The sequence below is a fragment of the Gordionus sp. m RMFG-2023 genome, chromosome 5, assembly GCF_954871325.1.
Source record: "Gordionus sp. m RMFG-2023 chromosome 5, tfGorSpeb1-WG-v2, whole genome shotgun sequence".
Classification (NCBI taxonomy): domain Eukaryota; kingdom Metazoa; phylum Nematomorpha; class Gordioida; order Chordodea; family Parachordodidae; genus Gordionus; species Gordionus sp. m RMFG-2023.
The window spans coordinates 26,078,108-26,088,734 of record NC_088779.1 but is presented as its reverse complement, the minus strand read 5'-3'; positions in this window follow the sequence as shown (position 1 = coordinate 26,088,734).

Genomic DNA, 10,627 nt, shown 5'->3' with positions numbered 1-10,627 from the left:
GGAATTCAAAAGGAAAGGAAAAATTATCTTTTTGGTAGTAAATTCTTAGTCTTAAGTCAAGACTATATCGACCCCAAACTAAAAACGAAAAAATAATATAAAGATCCTAACAATTTTCTTCGGCCATATTTCCCAAATAATATTCAGGTTTTAAAAAATTTAGGCAGCAAAATTAGACATTCTGCCAACTAAGCTAAAGAACTCGTATAATCTAAACTTAACAAATATCACCTGAAACCGTTTCTTTACCCTTTAATGCTACCACATTAGGGAACTTCGGCGATGATTATATTTTTAATAACTTTAGGTAAAAGCTAATAATCATTAGAGATCTTAAAGAAAATTTATAACTAAGAAAAATATCTCTCGAGGATATGTAGATATAATTTTATCTTCATCCTAGTCTCTATGTCTGACAACATATCCTTTTAATCACCCCTGCCTGTTTTTATAATATTTTAGTTAATATAATTTTACATTTTTTAATTTTATTATTATTATTAGTGCTGTGAGGTAACGTCAAAAAAGTAACGTCGTTACTAACAACGTTATTTTTTTGAAGAAAAGGAACGCCCTTCGTTATCTTCATCTAAAGGTAACGAATAACGGTAACGCGTTTCTATTTCTGAGTAACGGTAACGCAAAACGTCACTTTACTCGTTACTTTATATATTTTCTTAAAAAATATCAATAAAAAGAAAAACATATTTTATTGTATTATAAAATTACTTTTATTTATTTTTATTTTTTAATTCTTAATATTAATAATTTAAACCGAGTTTTAATTCATATCAACCACTTCCAACTTTTTTATCTAAATTTTCGTTGTTAAATTATCAGCCGAATTTAATATTCAATCAAAATTCAGAGTAAATATAATGCTATTATTAATTAATTTATATTTTATTTTAAAAAAATATTAGGTCCATAGTAGATGAAGAAGATTTAACCCTTCCCTGGCCTCAATTTGATAAAGAAAGAACAGGCTTGATTCCTTTATTCAACACACACACTAGAATATTGAGCCGATTTTTAAAAACAGCTAACTCAATATTTCACCCAGAAAAATATTACGTAAGCCTGAAGATTTTGCTTACAGAAGGAACAAAGGTCTAAACATATATTATCGAAATCTCGAGGCTTAGGCAACATTTTTCTGGCTAAAATATTGATTTAGCCGTTTGAAAAAATCAGCTCAAAACGAGCCGTTTAATAACACTATCTATGCCAATTGAACGTGTGTTTACCACGGCGAAAGCTGTGTTGAGTAGTAAGCGCTCATGTTTATCTGATCAAAATTTAGAAAATCAATTGTTGTTAAAAATAAATAAAACATTGCTACATAAAGATGTTATCTTATAATATTTTATTTTTGTATAATTTTATTCATATTATAATTATATATGAAAATTTTATTATAAAAGATATTATTTATATGTTCTTTTTGTATAGTTTTATTTTATTATATATTGTCCGAAAAAAATAAAAAAAATTTTGCATTATATATAACATTTAATTTTTTTAAGTAACGAGTAGCCCGTTACTTTTTTGAGAAGTCGGTAACGCGCGTTCCTTTTGTAAAATGGTAACGAATAACGGTAACGCGTTCCATTTTTCAGATGTAACGAGTAACGGTAACACGTTTCTTTTTTGTAGTAACGTTTACAGCACTAATTATTAATATTAATTTATTTTTTACTAAATAAAATTTAGTATATTTTTCTAACATTTTGAATATTTGTAATTGAAAACTTAAATTTTTTTTAAAAAAAGATTAATTTAATATTAATAAATTATAATTATATTATAAGAAATTTTATTATTATTTAAATATTTTTAAGGAAAATTTTGTACTAGGTAAAATGAACCTGGAGGAATTTGATCTTATTATCGGAATTAAATATTAATCCATAATAATTATTAATTTAAATATAACTAGGAACAGATGTTAAATTAGAGCTGCCAGATGCTTAGGTTAAGTCATAACATCTCGGTTTTTTCTGTCCTTGTTAGGATTTCTGAAATGACAAATATTTTTAAAAAATCAATTAATTTCGAACTTTTCCACGAAACTTTTGCATCTTGTAAATATACCATTTAATATTCACATTTAATAAATACCAGAGCTCCCGTCAGCTATGCTGTTCACTCCCCACCGCGTGAAAGTGTGAGATGGATTTTAAGGAAGAAATAGAATATGAAAAAAGAATTCTAAAATAATATATATATAATAATACAATTTTAAATGAGTAAAAATTTGGCTTTAAATTAGAAATCATTCTGATAAAGGGTTTTAACTTAAAGTTTCATTATAACTTGGCTTTAACTTATAGGTTAAGGTAGACCAGACAAAGGAATAAAAAATTGCTTCCTGAGGATTAAAGTTTAGAATTTTAAATGTTAGAACTATTCTTCCACTACTGAACAACTTAAAGCAAATAACATCAGAATACGACGCATATTGTCAAATACTCAAAGTCAGGTGTATAATATATAATGAAGTAAATCTTAGCAAAGTAATAAAATAATAAATAACTCAAAAAATAAACCCACAATGACACTACTCGAAACTTAGCTTAGGTAACTAAGCGCTCAAAGCTACACAAAATAGCGTAGCAAAAGGGCTTTTTTAGTAATTTGATAAAATGCTAAGCAACTCAAAATTATAATCACATAAAAAATAAAACAATTTAAAGCTAACTACATAAAGTCAAAACTTATTGTTAAGCTTAACAAATATAAGATCTACATGAAACTTAGCCTCACAAATCCAAGCAACTCAAAACTTAACTTAATACTGTAACATTTTGATGTTTTTAGAAGGATTGAGAGATTAAAATCGTTGTCAAATAAGAAAGGTTAAAATAACATGATACTAAATCTTTATTAAATCATAAGTTAAAAATATAATCAAACTAAATTAATTAAAAAAAATTAAAATAATAAAAATTAAAATAATAAAAATTAAAATAATAAAAATTAAAATAAAAAAATTAAGTTCGTAACATCATCCTCTTCTCTTTTTTTAAGTAAAATATTTCCGATTATATATACTTTTCTATCATATTAATTTACATAAAAGACAAACTGAAATAATCTTGAACTTTATTTAATCTGAATAATAAATCTTTTTTTTATTCATTTTTCTTTAACTAATTTGAATATTACAACACCCTTCCACTTAGATTAGCCCCCACATTCTGCGAAAGACCAATAGTCGTGGTATGTATTCGATTACTTCTTCTCACCGGTAGATTCTGTTTCTTGCCTTCGTCTGGTATTGATTGCATGCTTTTAAACGATTCACGATTGCTAGTCAACGATTATCTATACCCCATCTTTTCTCCTGTTAAATTATTTTAATCTTTTGTGTTTCTAACGTTCTTCTCTTTTAACTAATGATAAGTGCTTTATCTCGGTCAACGATAGGCGATGCTTGATCTGCGATTAACGATTGTTTTCACGAATTCTTGTTTCTAAGATCATCGATTTTGTATCCTATACTAAAGTTTTGATAAGCAATTGGCGATAATTTGTCAACGATTAACGATTGCATCCTGGTCTTGATTACTTGTTCTACCTAGTCGCTTGTCCAGATATCCACTTTGCCTTATGATCTCTTATACGATATGATTTCTTCTATCTTTTGATCCAAAATAAAAATCCGATCTCTAATTGAGCTCGATTGCGGCATAAATTTTCTAATGACGAAAAGCCGTTTCTCTTTATGAAGATTTTTTGGTTAATCAACAACCTGATATTTTGCTAAATATTATCAACTTAAATAACAGTCAACCGTATATCTTTAATAAAAATTTATAACGAAATTCTTTTAGCTACATCGATCACTTGTACGTATAACGATCTCTTGTGACGCATTCTTTTTAGCTAAACGACTAATTCTCCGAAATACGACCATTAATATTGATACCATTGTTTTATTGCTCTCATTCTTTGTCTTAGTGTCGATAGTCATCTCATACATCCCCTTCCCCCTTTATTTAGAATCTCTTTTCAGAGTTAATTAGACTGACTTTTGATCTTCTAAAGCCTGGATCAATCGCTGCAAGACACCACTGAACCAATATGGTATTGATATTTATATTGCTGAGGCTAGTGGGAGAGTTAATTAGACTGAATTGTTGAAATTGCCCTGTCGCCTCCACTCTCCAACATCATTGTAACATTTTGATGTTTTTAGAAGGATTGAGAGATTAAAATCGTTGTCAAATAAGAAAGGTTAAAATAACATGATACTAAATCTTTATTAAATCATAAGTTAAAAATATAATCAAACTAAATTAATTAAAAAAAATTAAAATAATAAAAATTAAAATAATAAAAATTAAAATAATAAAAATTAAAATAAAAAAATTAAGTTCGAAACATCATCCTCTTCTCTTTTTTAAGTAAAATATTTCCGATTATATATACTTTTCTATCATATTAATTTACATAAAAGACAAACTGAAATAATCTTGAACTTTATTTAATCTGAATAATAAATCTTTTTTTTATTCATTTTTCTTTAACTAATTTGAATATTACAACAAATACTAATTGGAGCTAAATGAATAAACAGGTGAGGTTCAAGGTTAATCAACTCAAATGCTAAAATAAACTATTCCATGAATGAGCAGCGAAAGGCTAAATAATTTTAAACCAACTAAACAGAGCCAAGCTAAGCCAAAATCCTAGAAGTATAGCAAAATAACGAAGAAGGTAATACACAACTGCAACATAAAATCTAAAAGTATGTTTGACTAAGCAACTTTAAACATTTAATGATATTACTCTAAACAGCCTCACAAAACTTAGTAACTCAAAAATCAAAGTTAAACAACATAGTTTAGCAAAATAAATTCTTCGAAAATATTCAAAATGCTAAGCAACTTAAATAATTAACCCATATAAAAGCTACACGAATCTTAGCTTCCCACATAGCAACTCAAAGTTAAACCATTTAAAGCAAATAATTATCCTATAGGCAACTCAGAGCTAATTACCAAAGCCGAGATAGTAATAAACAATTAACCAAAATGATGTAGTTCGAAGTAACTACTCAAATGCCATAACTTACTATTTAATGAATGAGGAGCTAAATGAGAAACTTAAAGCTAACTACACAGAGCTAAGCAAGCCATTAAATGCCTGGAAATATTGCAAAATAGCAAAGCAGAGGTAACATGCAACCACGTCAAATCTAAACATGTTTAGCTAAGCAACAAATATTAAGAGCAAATTAGAAAATTAATAAACAATTTAAATGTAGAACTATAAGATAGAAAGCAATGATAAACAACTCACACAGATAGAAGATAACGGAAAACAATGTATCGAAAAAAAGGTAGAAAGCAATGATAAACAACTCACACAGATAGAAGGTAACGGAAAACAATGTATCGAAAAAAAGGTAGAAAAATTGTTCAATAATTTTACAAGGTTTGGCACTTCAAATCTTAACTACACAGTGTCAAGGGTTTCACTATTCGAAAAATTCTATACGGAGTCTGATATAAAAGAGTAACCCGTCATGAAAATCCATGTTAAGCATCAAGTTACTCAAAGTCGTGAGGATCGAAGTTAAATAACTCAAAAGCCTAAACTTCCCACCACATTTCTCTGCAGCTACAAGCTAAGAGACTTTCTTTTTTCTTTCTTTCTCAAGCCGATGCTGTTGACCCTGTCAAAGCTTATCCCCGACAAAGCTTAAATACTCAAACCCAAAGGACTTACAATACTTCACTCAAAAGTAACATGAATAGACAAGTAATCCAAAGTCGTGAGGATCGAAATTAATATCATTTCTCTGCAGCTACAACATAAGAGGCTAATAACTCTAGTCGAGACAGCTTACTGTTAAACTACTCATGTCCGAGTAGTATAATAAAACATCAAAAATCTATAAGTAGCAAAATTCTAACTAACCCGAGCCTCACAAAGGTAAACAACGCCAACCACTCAAAGTCAATGGCTCCACTATACGCAACTCAAACTCAAGTACCATAGCTATGATAGGAATAAAAACCCGAAAGTCTTGAGGATTAAGTTATTAATTTCAAATGGCAAAATATACCACCCCATTACTGTGCAGCAAAAAGTAAAGATATTCAAAACTAAGTAAGAGCCTACGTCGTAGCATATTAAACAAAATTCTTCGTAAAGTAACAAACTGCTAAAGACCTAAAATCTTAACCCACATCAAAACTATTTGAAACTTAGTTTAACCATCCAAGCAATCCTCCAAAAGTTTTACTAGGTATCTTAGTTTTTTAAAAGCCAAATTAATAATCAAAGGTAACTAAGCAATTATATTTTAAAAATAACTAGGATAAAAAAGTTTACTTCCATCTCCTGGTTTATACAATATTTATTTCTAAAAAAATTATCTCATTCTTAATTATTTCTGCGTAATTTATATTTTTCGCAAACATTATAATAAAATAAATTATATATATATTTATAAAATTAACTTTAACTTCTTATAGTTTCTGAAATGGCCTATTATTTTCCCCCGATGCGATCTATAAGATCATTACTTCCTTGAAAGATATTTCTTGGTCTATTAATTCTAAAATTTAACATGAGATAATTTTCTGCCTAAGGTTGATAATTGTTTACCTAAAAAATATTGAATTACAGTTTAAAGCATTACCTATTTAATCTAATATTTTTTTTAAAAAATTAATATAAAATGATTGTTAAGATACTAAATAGCAGAGATGATGAATTTTATCATTTGAAGATTTTTTATGATATTGCAGTTCAACAATCAGTAACTTATAAAAATCAAATGAAGGATAGAAATCTTCTGATTTATCTGAAAATATTTGTATAAAGGTACAAATTTAATATTAGTAGTTATTTCCCTAAATTATATTAGATAGATCAATTTAGAGGTTCGGGCATTGAAAATTTTGTTTACCTTTAAATTCAGTTTCCGCTTTCATGCTTAGAGCCGAGTTGATTACTATTTTCAATGTTAAAATATTTAAAGTTAATTTACGGGCCCAGTTTTCAAATTGTAAATCAACTTTTGAGATATAATATAGGTTTAAAAACACATATACATTTCCTAAATATAAATTAAATAGAATGATTGCCTAATATTAGATTTGAACATAAGTACTGGCAAATATATTTGTATTTATATGAAACAAGGCATAAAAATTGCGTTAGTATTTTTCTTTTTTTAGAGGAAAAATTATTTTTTTAGTTGTAGATTCTTTTCCTAAGTGCCAAGTCATCATATTGCAATTTTCTAAATAACAACCCTATTTGATTAACACTATCAAAATATCAGGCTTGTTAACCGATCTTTATAAAACGATCGAATCCCGATCACGATCTTTTCAAAAAAAGAGGATCGAAATCCAGGATCAACCTTTTTTTTCTATTTAAATTTCTGAAGGAAATTTCTGACCGATGCAAAATCAACTAATATATGTTATAAATTTATTGTAATTGAATAATAATATAATATAACCGATGCAAAATTAACTAATATAAAAATAAATTAAATATGGTAGAAATTTATTGTAATTGAATATTAAATATAACAATTATAATATATTTATTTATAATTAAAATTAGCTTTTAATAATAAATTTTTTTCTAAATTATCATCATTTAAACATCCGCGTCTTTCATTTAGAACATGTTTAACTTTACTAAACAAGCACTCCACAGGAGCGCCTGATGGCAAAGGTGTATTATATTCAATAAATATTTTTTTAAAATTAATATAAGTATTAAAAATATTCATGGAATCATCATTTGAATAAAAAAAATTTTTAACGGAACAAGCATTTTGTACATTATTTTTCCCAAAAAAAGCATCAATGTCATCCATACATTCATTTGAGGTATCCGCATATGGTTGTTCCTGCATATTTTCTAAATGGGCAACTAATCTTTCTTTTACCATCATATTTTGTGGCAGATTAATATAAGGCCAATTAAGTTTAAATTTAGGGTGAATCATGGCTGCCAAAATGTTACTGTCTTCATACAGTGAAGGAAATCTATATTATGAAATGATAATTAATTTATTATTAAATAAGTGTTCATTTTATTCATATAAATCAAATCAAGTATCTGCAAAACCTAACCCTTTTAAATTTTACAGTCAAGTCTGGCACATCATCTGTATGGTATTTATTTATATTTGGGTCATATCATAAATATTGATTAAATGTAAACTTAATACTTAATATACAAAGAAATTAACATTGTAATTTATTTACAACGAATATTAATCAAAATATTAGCTTAAAATTCAAATAATCTAATAAATTTTTAATGTCTTCAAAGGCACATTAATATTTTACAAGATATCAGAGGTTTAGTAGAACTGGCCTGTTAAAAATATTTTACTAAATTTGCCAGATCTTTGCAATTTTTTAATATATTTTGCAGATATCTGATAATATAAAATAATTGCATAAAAAAATATTACCTTTTATCAATACCTCTAGGAACACTATCTACAAGGGGCTGACAATACCACAGGAAGCTAAATTTCGTTAATTTATCTATCAATATCGATAGAACGGGAGTTAAATATCCCTGCTCCGTACTATCCTCCCATTCCAAGATTTTTAACGAGATCGCCAAAGGTTCCATACCCTATAAAATTTAAATTTATTTAGAGAATATCATTGTATTACTGTTGCATACTCTTTAACAAAAAAACATTCCTCTTGCCTAAACATTGCAAATCCAATTTGATCACATACTTGTTCTACTTCTGAAAACTTTTCAGAAAGCATCTTATCTATTAATTTCATGGATTGGTAATAAAAATAAAATTCCATCTTGTCTTGTTGGGAGCTATTAAATATCTTCCCAATTTCTCCAATAAAATATCTGCCATTTTTGACGACATATTTTGTTTATTAACTAAAGCAAAACATTTTGCAAAAGTGGATCTAGATATTCGTTTATAATTGAGATTACTATTTGCCATCTTTGCATCTGTTGTTGCATTAAGGTTAAGATTATGGCAACAACAACGTTGATGTTTTGCTAGGCTGATAGTAGGAATAATTGAGTCATCAACGGATAATATGTCATCCAAATTTATCAATTCCATATCCTCAATACTATCTTCTTCATTCTCCAAAAACTCTAGAAAAAATAAATTTATTTAAATATTTTTTGCTAAATATAAATATTACTTAAATGCCTTGACAAAGTTGGTTCCATTGTCAGTCACCATCTTCACCACCTTATTATGAATTTTATAGAACTTGTGGATACCCATGATTTCGTTGGCCAAAACATCATATGTTTGCCTCCCAATTATCCTCCTCAGTGCCAAAGCGGCTGACCTTCTCTTGAGGGTTAACGGATCCAGCCAATGTGCAGTAAGTCCAATAAAAGCCCTAATAAAATAAACATTATAAAATTCATATAAATATAATATACCTTCGATGACCACTCCAACAATCAGCAGTGATGCATACATAAGAAACTTCAGAAAATAGAAGGAAGTAGATATCCTGCTGCCCAGTGTTTGGCGACAAATAATTTTTGTCGCAGGAGAAAAAGTTTAATCAATTTTTCAAATGAAGGATTATCAACCAGAGACAGGAAGGTGTCAATAATAAAATCTATGATAACCTTGTCTGCTGTTTTTTGCGATACAGCTGGAATGTTTAGATTGTTAAAATTTAATTTAGATTGTCTGGATTTGCAACCAGAACCAATCTCATTTTTAAATTCACTGTGCTTTTTCTTTATAAAAGATGAAAATAACTTCTTCTGAATCAAATTTCATTTTTAAAATTTTATATGGAAATTTAAAGTTAAAAAAAAACAATTTACAGGCTGAATGTAAAACCCATATAAACAAAATATTGATAAAGGGTTCAACAAATTTTGTTAAACATATTAAAGTATGTAGTGGTTAAAAGGGGGTAGGTTATCTCAAAAATTTAAGTTTACAATATTGTCTATCATTATTAAAAGTTGCCCAAGATAAAATGGGCCAAAGATTTTGATAAAATATATTCCTATTATGAATATAATGAGGCTTTTTGACATTTAAGAACTTATGGATTGAGTCAAATGATACAAAAAATACTTTCAATTCAAAATATATTAATAAAAAAAGCCCGAAAAATGTTGTCAAGAGGATTATATAATCAAGCTCAAACTGAAAATATAATATTAATTGATTAGATTTAACATATTATAATAAAGAAATACTAGAATAGATATTTATTTTTCTTTTGGTGAAACATTGCTAAGTTCAATACAAATAACATTGAATTGAATGTTTTAATTATAATAAAGAAAGTCAAAATACATTATAAAGACTTAATTATTAGTTATTACACTTACATTTTTTATAAATACTCTTCTTTTGAAAATTAAACTAATATAATAGTAATATTAAAAAATAAATGCCTAATTATTATATATAAATAACAAAACCAAGTCTCTTCATCAAATATTTTATTAATTATACTGTATCTAATAATTCATTTTTTTTATAAAGAATCTGTATCTAGATTCTATTTCTGTAGGACCTGCTCAACTCAGGAATGTAATAAATTAAATTTAAACATGTTGACATTAAGATTATCAAATAAAAAAAATTTAAAAGAATTACTTGTAAATG